The following is a 12,663-nucleotide window of genomic DNA, read 5'->3' as shown; positions in this document are numbered from 1 at the left end:
TATTGATGGAGCTGGTGGAAATGGATGTTCTTGTCTTATTCCTGAACTGAGGAATAGAATTCAGTCTTTCACCATTAAATATGGATGGTAGCTGTAGATTTTTCACAGGTGACCTATATCACTCTCTTCCTGACATCCTGAGAGTTTTTGTTTGGAATGGGTGCTGGATTTTTTTTTTCAAATATTTTTTTCTTGTCTTTTGTTGTATGTGTTGAGTTGGCCGTGATGGCCTCACTGGACTCTCAGACCCATCTTCTCAGCTTCGTGAATCCTAAGGGTTCCCCCTGCATCCCCTCCTGTGCTGTGGTCTGGATACGCTCCCAGAAGGAAGCAGACCCACCGTAGGACTCACCCCCTTGTTTCTCCTCCTGGATTCACGGTCATGTGCTGTCTAATGTGCATCATCTAAAAACTGCTCCTTCGTATATTGTTTCCTACTGTTTAGCTGTTTCATGAGGGAGGACAAATCCAGACGTTGTTCCTCCATCAAAGACAAATACTGATGTCATCCCACTGATACCGACAGCCTTCTCTCTTGCCAGTCTCTAACTTGCAACTTTGTCTTCAGACCTAACAAGCTACTCAGGGATGTCCAAAAGTTCTGTATCTTTTCATACTGCTTCCTCTGCCAACTGTGCCCTTATTTACACCTTCATAAACCCCTCATCCTGTAAGATAAAGTATAGCTGCTACAGCCTCCCAGAGAACCTCCCTGTTCTTCCATAGATACCAGGGTCCCTCATGTGTGGGCTCCACTGCCTTGTGTGTATCACCGTCTCATCAGTGCCAACCTGCTCCCCTCCGTGGGTTGTGGCTGTTTGAGATCAGGACCTCTGTCCGAGTCTTCCTTGCTCTCCCCAAATCCGGTTCATAATAGGAATTGATAAGTTGAAAGAAGGAAGGAATGCTAATACTTATTCCATTTTTCTGTCTGCTTTGGCATAGATGTGTCTGTATTTCACTGAAGTTTCCCTGATATGCTAGCTTTTAATGTTTTTAATCATAAATTGAGAAGTACTTTAATGAGAAGTTGAGAAACCTGAGTGTCTTTTGCCCCAGAAAATGAATTATTTTTAAATTTAATACATATTTTCTTACTTTAAAGCTGTTCTTATATAAAATTACTATAGAGAATACTTCATATAAAATTACCCCGGGGTTTATTTGTGCTTACAGGCAATTCAGCTTTATTGTGCTAGAACAAGAGATAAATAATGATGAGAGCAAGACAGGAATATTCATACAATGAAGAAGAAAACCAACATCTTTTAATTTGTCTTTGGCATTTAAATTTATGAGTTGATGTGGTAGCCCTCCACAAAATTGCTTTTGCCTCATTGTATTTTGGTGCCAGCTTTTGACACTGAAATATTCTTTAGTGTATTCTGTATTAGTACTTGGCAATGAAAACAATTTATATATCAAGCTGTAGTGCCCCAAACAGCACACACACGGTGAATCGTCAAAAATCTTTCTTAATGGTCTCACCTATAGACCTGTTATGGTTCAGTCATTGTTGTTGTTTTTGTTGTATCTTTCCAAAAGATAAGAACGATACCCCGCACATAGCGTTCTGTCCCTAGAGAACTGAACATGGTCATTCTCTGTAGCCCATTCGGTTCAGAAGTAGAAAATCAAGTCACGCTTACCCTGACCCTCATATTATTTTTAGACATCAAGTGGCAATAATTCAACTATCCATTTCAATATATCCTTTTACTATCATCCTAGCAGATACACTGAAGTAAGAAGAAACACTGCCCCTTGATTTTCCTGAAGAATCCTGATTTCTAATATGGTCTCCATTGGCCCCATACGTATGGCCATACTTGCCAAGTCAGGCATCTCATCATTTACACGTGAAAAAGGATGCCATTGTAGTCTCTGCTAATCTCTTCTGAAGTTCTATTTTTACTTCACTGTTTGAATTTTTAAAATCTACTGAAATACACCCTTTTCCCCTCTGCTTAGTATCCTCCTTGTTTTCCTCAGGGTGACTGACCAGAAAGGGAGGAAACATCACAGCATAAAAGCATTTTCAAAACTATCCACTTCGGCCACCTTATTTTAAAGCAAGGACAAGACACAGAAAGGCTAAATTAGCTGAAGTCTCACAAAGGTGAGAAAAGGAAAGTTTAATAAAACACGGACTTGACTTTGACAGATGATTTGACAGAGTCCTTACGGGAGTTAAGAAATAGCCCCTATTTCCATGTTCTCCTTTCCCACGCTTCACTGAAAGGCAGTCATTCACAGAGCCAGCTGAGGCCGTGCCCACTTTACCCAAATGACCTCATTTAATCCTCACAGCAGCCCCATGGCAGATGCGGAAGCTGAACTAAGAAATGAAATAATTCACTCAGCGCTAGGAAGTTAATACGATTCAAGAGAGTCAGTGCAGATCTGTCAGACTCCAAAGTCTTTTCACTGTACAGTGATCTTCCATGATGTCCCCTAAAATAACTGGAAATCTTGACTGAGAGAGAGAGAGAGAGGGTGGAGAAAGACACAGAGACACACAGGGAAAGAGAAACCAGTGATCTTTATCATGGTCTTTATCCCATAGTTAGTTTTTTGTAATATTTCTTCTCAGTGTCAGTTCCTCACATCCAATTGAGCCTCCCAAGGGGAAATATTTTTTTATGCAACCTCCTATTTTTGTTGAGCCTCACGAGGCCTGACACATAGTAATATTCAATATATAGTCATGTAATTAATAAAATAAGGGTAAATGTGTCTAAATGTGTGAGCAGAATTTCTACATATTTTTGACTTGGAATTAAAATTTATATCCCTAAAACGAGGCAATATCCTTCTATTTTCATAGAGACCTGAAAAAATAAGTTTATTTATGATCATATTCGTACATTTCTACTTTTCTAGTACAATAACCTGAGATAAGTTAGTATTTAGAAAAATTCCATAACACATTACCTTCGCACTGGCTGACACTTCTTCCTCAAAGCTAACTTCCGTTCTTGCTTCAGGGTCACAGTTTGCTTCCTTTTGCCCTGATTATCACTGCAGACACGAGCCAGTGCCAACTGCCCTCCCACCACGCATCAAACAGAGCAGTGGCCATCTTGTCCAGGACATCTCCCTGTTTTTCATGGTCTCATGCTTACTTTCCAGAACCTACTCCTCCCCGCACCTCCTACTTATTGTGGAACTAAGATGTATTTTAACTTGCAAATATTGGTATAATTATACTTTTATAGCTTAGTGTTCTCGTGGCAGAATCCCAGCCAAATTTTTTAGTTCTCTATGACTTGTGACTGGTTCAGGAATATGCACACATCTGTGGAGAGCAAGTGACTCATGTGTCTGCTTAACAATATATTTGGCGGTGAATGTAACTGTACATGTGGCTCTGCAGGTCAGTGTGTGAGGGAGGGAAACGCAGTACTAATACTTGGCAGTGACGTTCACCCCACAACTATACCGGTTACTCAAGTCTTTGTACATCCAGGGCTGCATCACTGACTTGAATATGCATCTAAGCAATTCAGAGGGAACTTAGAAATTTTACCTGTTCCTTCTCTTTCCATGAAATTGACTCACACATGATTCTTAAACGGTTTTCATATCCAGTTTGAAACTGAGAGCCTGTTCAAGGTCAAGTTCTGTTTGGTATTTCATGGTCCTGAAAAAGAAAATGAACTTTTGAAAAAAGAATCAGATTCTAGTCTCTGTTAATGACATGCAAAGCACCAGCATGCATGGGTTTTATATCAAATCTACAAGATAAATTTAACTGATGTGTTTTCCAGTTAAACATTAGCTTTAGCATGGTCTGTGAGACTCTACGGTTTCACGAGGGCAAGTTTGTAACCGAGACACACACTATCTAAAACAGGTGGAGACCATACATAACATCCCTTGGAAGGTTAATGTCGTAGCAAATAATGAAACAGAATTTACTGGGCAAATAAGGAAAAGCCACTCCAAATTAAGTCTTACAATGATTACTGTATAAGGCACATATGTAATGCTTCTTGTTTTCCTAATAATTGCTATATTTTCCTATAATAAACCGTTACACGGTTTCACAAATATCTTTTCCTCTGCTGTTAATGGTCCCATTTTATTGAAATATATCCAAGATTGGACAGTAAATCTGGATGTCAAGCATACAAGGTGACATGCCAAAGTCTTGTGTCGTGGAGTGGGGAATGCAAGTGAGACCCTGCTCAGATGCGCCAGAGTGTCCTGCTGCCAGGACCGCCCACAGGCCACCGTCCGTTCTACAGGTTGGGCTCGTGTCTCTGCTGCGTACTCCTCTAGGAACAGGGCAGCCAGGAATCTGCTGTGCGCAGCATAGGGGAGAAAGGAATGGAACGATGTTGAGCTTGTGGGGTGTGATATCTACATACCTACACATGAAGCCCTTCATGCACAGTAGGAGGAAGCTGGGGTCGGAAGAAAACCGAGTTGGTGCAGGCCAAGGGCCTACCTGTGGAGTCTCATCACCAGGCTGCGTGCTGGAGATGGAGGGTTACTTGTAAGTGGGCCATAAAATGGCGAGAATGAGTGGCGCGCTACGCTCATCCCTAGCATGAAAGTGAAGAAATGTCCTAGAAAAATATCTTGCATTCCCTCATGCAAAACTTTTCACAGAGGGAAAGAAGTTGAAAAATCAAATAGGGGCCAATAGTCCAGACTTCAAATGCTTGGGACCAGGATAGAGCAGTAATAACAAAAAGGAGATGGAGTGGGTAGATTTTCAGGACAATAAGAAGAAAAAGACTGGTCTCAGCAAATGCTTTGAGGCGATAAACACAGTGTACACCCCAAGTTCAGGTAACTCGAAATGCTACTTGCTGAGTCATAAAGTACAATTCCTGTTGTACTGAGTGCTTTCTCATTACACATTATATTCCTTAAGTTAATCTAGTGGCTAGATTCTATATTAACCCACAGTTCTACAGATGGCTTGGAGGCCTATAAACAATTACACAAGTTGAGTCCTCTAGCACTGAATACATGGATTAATGTTTCAGCAAACTAATTAAGGTAGAGGAGTTTCAAGCCAAATGTTACCTTAGAGGTTTTAAAAGTGAAAGTCAGAAAAGCTCATCACGATCTTTGCTTATAAACTTATAGTCAAAAACAATTTCAGGGTAGAAAACACAGATCGAGTTAACATTCCCAAAGTAAATTTATCACTGCTGATAACCATCTTTATGCAGAAGATGGAGACTTTGAGGGTCCAGGCTACTCCAGGGCTACCCATTTGCTATCCTAGGACGACGGGCCACAAAAGCTTTGAGTACCAAATGGACAACTATTTGCCAGGAGGAGGGTTGAAATCTCCAAAGTTACATCCAGAGAAGTGGCAATTAAACCACAGAAAAGATCTTGACAAAAATATGAAACCTGAGATGATGGCAGACTTCTCGTTATTGGAAACCTGAGATGATGGCAGACTTCTCGTTATTGGAAACCTGAGATGACGGCAGACTTCTCGTTATTGGAAACCTGAGATGATGGCAGACTTCTCGTTATTGGAAACCTCAACCGATTCACGTTTACCCCACATAGAAAATTCTATACTCCAAACTCATTTCAAGGGGATCAAGGGGTTTTGAAAAAGAAAATCCCAAATTGTAGAAGAAATCACCCTGTCAAGAGCTAAACTCAATGAAGCTAATAACAATTAGAAGCACTGCTGTTTGAGAAAGGTTGCAAAGGGTTACTCTATAAAAGAAAATGCAAAACATCAATTAGAACATCAAAATGACTTACAGAAATTATGCTCAGGCCTTTGCTATTGTGTTTAGATGAATATGCGTTGTAGAAAATAGCTGCACTGTTATCATACGTGTGCAGTTTTTAAACGGGGTCCTCTTTTTGCAACTAATATGACGTTTCACTCTAGTATTAAATTGGATTTAGAGACGTCGTTCCCATCCCCTCTGAGGGGTCTCTTGGGCATCCACCTACACACATTCCAGCTGTCACTTTCTCTGGAGCTGGTCTGTGTCCATGCCGTCATGCCTTCAGGGACCAGTGGCAATGCTTCTGTATCTCTGATAAAGTTTCATTATCATAGAGACACATCACAACTGATGGCTTCAATCAAATTTAGGATGAAAATATTCCAGAGTAGAGCTATTGTCATGTGTAGGCAAACATCATGAATGAGTTTGCAGGGAGTAGTGTGTAGTATTTCATCTTACTGAATGATGAACTCAGTCAGCCTAACTAAATGTTGTCCCATCAGAACCTGTGAGCCTTGTCCCTTCCGTGGGTAGTGGCCTCCTGTTCTCTTACTAGACTCCAGTGCAGCATGATTCTTGACACCATCTACCCCATGTCTATAAGCTGAGTTGCAGCAGATGCGGCCCAAATCTCTTCCATGTGGAGGGAAATAGCATTTATAAGTGTACCGGGGACTTGTGCATCTTATGCAATGGCAGCTGGAAACTTTAATTTTCTCCACACAAAATACATGCAATATAGGTATGAAATTACAGAGGGTTGTATGAAGTCTCCAGTTCTGGCACCTCATGAAACACTTTGCAACGTATTCTGCACTAAAAAAAAAAAAAAGCAGACCTGTGGTCTGTGGCATGAATTTGGATGCATGTGCACATGATCCTGAAATATTCTGGTGGGTAAAATTCATATGCAATTCCTCCTAATTTTAGTCACTTCAGTCAGAAACTGCATTAGACAAGAGAAAAATGAACTGCAAGGTTAGGATGAAAGATTTTAAAGTATAATAAACCCCTGATACCAAATGTCTTTGCGAGAATGATGCCACCTGTTTGTAATCTTGAATTCCAAAAGTGACTTCTTGTTTTGAAAAAAAAGGTCATAGCGTCCCTTTAAAAAATGCAGGTTCTCAACTAGCAGAGGCCAGCTCAACACATTTTTAACAAAAGAGGTCAGGGCCAAATATATTGTCAAATTGATGTGGGTTTCTTCTTAATGGAGCTTAGACTGTGAAAATAGCACAAGGGAGTTAAATCAAATGTATGTGTAACCTTCGATGAGTCTGCTCTCGTGCTTAATCAGAGAGCAAGAATGAATGGAGATAACACCAGTGATTCTTCCCGCCCCTCTCTTTAAGTGCCTCTCTGGAGTGAAGGTGAGAAGGGAGGTCGGACCTGTTGGACCTTCCTCTGCCTCTTAAAGTACGATCGGCTTGCCACCCTAAGGTCCCTGAACACAAGTCAATCACTCAACTGAAGAATGAGGATTTGATGTAATTTTGGAGGAAAAACCGGTAAGACTTTCTCCTATACAGCACCTTTCTCAGGGCTCTTTAAAGGTAATTTTATCTATATGCAATTTTTCCTTGAAGCACTGATTTTAAAGCCCGATCCTCATGGATGATGAGACCACTACGTAAAGATCCAGTCCAGCAGTACAGCTGGTTTATTATGCTCTGGGCTGAAATTGAATTCCTAGCACAAGAAGAACAAACGTTGAACATTCAACTCCTTAAAGCTCCCATGTATTTTCTGAATGATCTAAATGGACTGATGATATGGTTTTTGTATTTTCATCAGGTTTTTAAATTACAAAAGTAATACCTGCTCATCTTTGAAAACTTAGAAATCACAAAAAGCTTACACAGACACAGAATCGAAACGGTTAGCATTTTTGTACGTCTGTTTCCAGTATGGTGATATACTACACATATTACTTTATATCTTGACATTTTTCATACAACAATATAACTTGAAATTTTTTTATCAGGAATATTTATACTCAATGTGATTTTAACAACTCTCAATTAGTATATCTTAAGGACACAGCAATTGATTTAACCAATCTCCTATTGTACTCTTGTTAATGTTTCCATAATTTTATTAAAAATGATGAAATAAGGTTATACATGGACCTATCTTAAAAAACAAACAAACAGAACCAACTCTAGGTATTTCTTTGGGACAAATTCCTAGAAGTGAAGTTTCTGGTTCTCAGGAAATGGACATCATTTAGTCTGTTGATGTTAGGATGTCAGTGCCTCTTCCAAAAGGATTGTACAATTTCCTCACAGCAGCAGTTCGTTAGAATGTCTTTTTTCCACCATCCCCGTGAACCACGGACATCCTAACTGTTTTGAATCATTGCCAGTAGGATAGTCTGCCATAACCAGGAGGGTCCTGAACCACGTGACTTCAGAAAGATAATCAAATAGTATTAGTCAAACTGGTTAACTGCTGAAACAAGAATACCAAAGTCTCAGTGACTTCACATAAAAAAAATTCATGTCTTGCTGACACATCAGTTCAGTGCATGTGTTGGGGGGGCAGCCAGCCACACAATTATCCAGGGACCTCAGCTCTGTCCCACTTTCCTCTGGTAATGCCATCACTCAGCAGGGCTCTCACAGCCTGGGCCGGACCCTCTGCCTGTGGCCAGCACTCGCGCATGGGAAGAGAGCGCGTCACACCCGAGAGGGTTTTATGGTCACAGCCAAGAAACGGCCCAACCCAGTTGCTCAATATTTCATTGGGCAGAACCTCACCTCAGGAGCACATTCAGCTTCAAAGAAGATTCAGACACAGCCTAGTTTTAGGGCCCAGAAGAAAGGCAACAGATTTGGCCAATACCTAACCATCTCTGCCACACATTTTTTCTTTTTTTTTTTCTGCTTCTGTGTGGTCCAGTCTTTTTTTTTTTTTTTTTAACATCTTTATTGGAGTATAATTGCTTTACAATGGCGTGTTCGTTTCTGCTTTACAACAAAGTGAATCAGTTATACATATACACATGTTCCCATATCTCCTCCCTCTTGCGTCTCCCTCCCTCCCACCCTCCCTATCCCACCCCTCTAGGGGGTCACAAAGCACCGAGCTGATCTCCCTGTGCTATGCGGCTGCTTCCCACTAGCTTATCTGTTTTACGTTTGGTAGTGTGTATATGTCCCTGCCACTCTTTCACTTCGTCACCGCTTACCCTTCCCCCTCCCCATATCCTCAAGTCCATGCTCTAGCAGGTCTGCGACCTTATTTCCGTCCTACCCCTAGGTTCTTCATGACCTTTTTTTTTTTTTTTCTTAGATTCCATATGTATGTGTTAGCCTACGGTATTTGTTTTTCTCCTTCTGACTTACTTCACTCTGTATGACAGACTCCAGGTCCATCCACCTCACTACAAATAACTCAATTTCGTTTCTTTTTATGGCTGAGTAATATCTGCCACAAATATTAATGTTTGCTTTTGTTTTAGTCTATTTGGAGAGTTTCTACCTTTTAAAAGGAGAAGTTAGTCCCCTCACTGTGCTTTGGAGTGATCACTGAAGTGCACGTGCCTGTGTGCCCGTCCCTCTTTGTTTCTGTGTCATTAAGTTCTTGCACACTTTTCCATTTTACTTCTGCAGGTTGAATGAGACTGTTATCATTCCACTTTTCCCCCTCATTAATCTGAAACTAGGACTAAACTTTTCTATTCCAGTAATGGTTGCTGTAGCATGAATAGGACTCAGTAAGATTCATTGTGGACACACAACTGTATTTCCCCACAATGGCGTGCGCGCACGCGCGTGCGTGCGTGTGTGCGTGTGTGTGTGTGTGTGTTACGCGGGCCTCTCACCGCTGTGGCCTCTCCCGTTGCGGAGCACAGGCTCCGGACGCGCAGGCGCAGCGGCCATGACTCACGGGCCCAGCCGCTCCGCGGCACGTGGGATCCTCCCGGACCGGGGCACGAACCCGGGGTCCCCACATTGGCAGGCGGACTCTCAACCACTGCGCCACCAGGGAAGTCCCGCTCCTTTTTTTTATGTGTGTGTGTACGCGGGCCTCTCACTGTTGTGGCTCCTCCCGTTGCGGACGGAGCACAGGCTCCGGACGCGCAGGCGCAGCGGCCATGGCTCACGGGCCCAGCCGCTCTGCGGCACGTGGGATCCTCCCGGACCGGAGCACGAACCCGCGTCCCCTGCATCGGCAGGCGGACTCTCAACCACTGCGCCACCAGGTAAGTCCTGCTCCTTTTTTTTTCTTTTTTTTTTTTTTTTTTGCGGTACGCGGGCCTCTCACTGCTGTGGCCTCTCCCGTTGCGGAGCACAGGCTCCGGACGCGCAGGCGCAGCGGCCACGGCTCACGGGCCCAGCCGCTCTGCGGCACGTGGGATCCTCCCGGACCGGAGCACGAACCCGCGTCCCCTGCATCGGCAGGCGGACTCTCAACCACTGCGCCACCAGGTAAGTCCTGCTCCTTTTTTTTTCTTTTTTTTTTTTTTTTTTGCGGTACGCGGGCCTCTCACTGCTGTGGCCTCTCCCGTTGCGGAGCACAGGCTCCGGACGCGCAGGCGCAGCGGCCACGGCTCACGGGCCCAGCCGCTCTGCGGCACGTGGGATCCTCCCGGACCGGAGCACGAACCCGCGTCCCCTGCATCGGCAGGCGGACTCTCAACCACTGCACCACCAGGTAAGTCCTGCTCCTTTTTTTTTCTTTTTTTTTTTTTTGCGGTACGCGGGCCTCTCACTGCTGTGGCCTCTCCCGTTGCGGAGCACAGGCTCCGGACGCGCAGGCTCAGTGGCCATGGCTCAGGGGCCCAGCCGCTCCGCGGCACGTGGGATCTTCCCGGACCAGGGCACGAACCCGGGGTCCCCACATTGGGGAGGTATATTCCAGCTATTTGGGGGAAGGGGTGGAGATTTCCAGGAAAGGGCCACCACCGACTTTTTGACCCTTTTGGTCACCCTTGGAGCTGTCATGGCACCTGTGGGTGTGTCATTTAGCGTGCTGATGTGTTACAATGAGAGTATACTGACGCTCAAGGTCTTGTAGAAGTCAGCCCTCCACCATCTTGGACCTAGTTTGTTCTAACCGGTTTGTGTATTGTCCTCGGGCTATGCCATTCTTTTAAAGGTTGTGCCCTGCCTCCTTCCTGTCTCAGTACCACCATCCACTCCCCCTGAGCTGTGGCAACCAAAAGCATCTGCAGACACTATCAAATGTCCCCTGGGGAACAAAGTCACCCTCAATTGAGAATTACTGGTCTAGAAGTTTGTAAAATTTACTTGTATCTGAAGTTCAAGAAATGTTACTGGGAAGAACCTAATTATGTGGGATCTTCATAAATTTATTTATACATCCTTCAGTTTATGTGAGGCTTTTGAGAATGATCTCTGTCCCCGCGGACTGGGACTTAAGGACTCAGACTCTGAGGCTCAGATTGAAGCTCTTGAAGGAAGACACTCTGCACTGTTGTCTCTCACAGTGTCCCAAACATAAAGACCTGGAAGCCTCAGCCTTCAGGTTCAATCCATCCTGGGCTTTGTAGGATCATACAACCCAGAAAACTCACATGAGCTCAAAATTCACATTCCCCAGACCAGCAGAGACCCCTGCCAAGCTGGAAGCAGCTCTATCTCCTAAGATTGCATCAAAACCAGACCCCATGCCACTGTAGCCACTTGTCCCAGGAAAAGCAAATCCCCCCAGAATTAGCAGTAGAGGGTAAGGAAGTTTATATGCAGGTGTTCCCAGAGTCACCTTTAGGACTTTTACTTACTTTAAAAGACTTGCTTTTGAAAATATTAAAGAAGTTGGGAGAGGCTTGGTAAAAGAGAGTACTCCGTGGGGGAAACTGGTGCCAATGTAAATGACTATAACAGTAAAATTAAGCACGAAAGAAAAGTGAGATAGAATTAGTTGGCAAATGATGCAAATTATTTTAAAATTCCACAGAAATCAATCAATAGTGATTTTTAAGCAAGTATGAGAAAAATCAGGATTTTAATATTAGATATAAGCTCTCTCTCTAGTTTTGAGATGTCTTCCAAAGGGGTGTGTGTGTGTGTGTGTGTGTGTGTGTGTGTACATGTATATATAGAAAGAGAAAGTCCACTGACAGGGTATATCATGAAAAAAATAGGTATAGAACTAGAGATAAAGAGGATGTACCGTTACAAAATACAAAAAAAACTTAAATGGAACCCCAAGGAAGCACCAGTATAAAAAAAAATCTGTTCCTAAGGAATGATTTACTAAGGTGATAAGTTAAACATATTCAAACAGGTACTAAATGAAAGCAGAATGGTTGTATAAGATACAAGTACGAGGGACAGAATTTCTCATTTATCAGTGACAAAGGCAAATAGAAAGTCCAACGTGAGTCTTATCAGACACGCTCCCAGCAGAGTAAACAAGGAACAACTACAAATATCAGAAGCAGGAACAACATCAGGAAGAGGTTGGTGCATTCATTTGACTGATAATCAGATCAGCCTCCCAAGGTTCTTTTCTTAGTGATTTCATTTCAAAGAGATTTCATAAGTAACACTCTTTGGCATGTTCTTATCCTTTTAGCTATCACTGTTGAGAGCTTTCAAATGAGCAAGAAAATATCTGCCTCAAAACTCAGACTAGATTTTTTTTTTAATGACTGCTGGAGCTGTTGCTGTCTTCAGCCAGCAAAGAAATAAGCTACAGATGTAGAACTTGAACAACAGCAGAAGGGAACAACAGGACATGAGGCTATCCAGGGCATACGTCACAACTTGAAGGGAATGGGATAGTACACATTTACATAGAGAAAATGCCATCTCCTCATCTCCTCTGGAGATGGAATCTGACTGCAGAAGTATTAGAACCCCCACACAAAGTCAGGTTAAGACTGAAAATGAAACAGGTGGAATTTCCTTGCAAGTCATTCTATCAAGGTCTCCCCATGAGCAAGTGAGCCCCCCACTAGCAGTTCAGA

The 12,663-nt window shown here is 43.0% G+C and overlaps 1 long non-coding RNA gene across 1 annotated transcript in view; it reads right to left on the bottom strand.

Annotated features, from left to right (window-relative positions):
- Positions 1–3,449: 3,449 nt before the first annotated feature.
- LOC131743559 (uncharacterized) overlaps positions 3,450–12,663 on the bottom strand; it is a 388,810-nt gene continuing 379,596 nt past the window's right edge. The window contains exon 6 of the long non-coding RNA XR_010837343.1: positions 3,450–3,643. This is a non-coding gene — a long non-coding RNA (uncharacterized lncRNA). The remainder of the gene's footprint in view (positions 3,644–12,663) is intronic.

This window comes from Kogia breviceps, chromosome 16 (assembly GCF_026419965.1).
Source record: "Kogia breviceps isolate mKogBre1 chromosome 16, mKogBre1 haplotype 1, whole genome shotgun sequence".
Lineage (NCBI taxonomy): Eukaryota > Metazoa > Chordata > Mammalia > Artiodactyla > Physeteridae > Kogia > Kogia breviceps.
The sequence above is the reverse complement of the archived record's forward strand: the minus strand, read 5'-3'. Positions and strand labels throughout refer to the sequence as shown.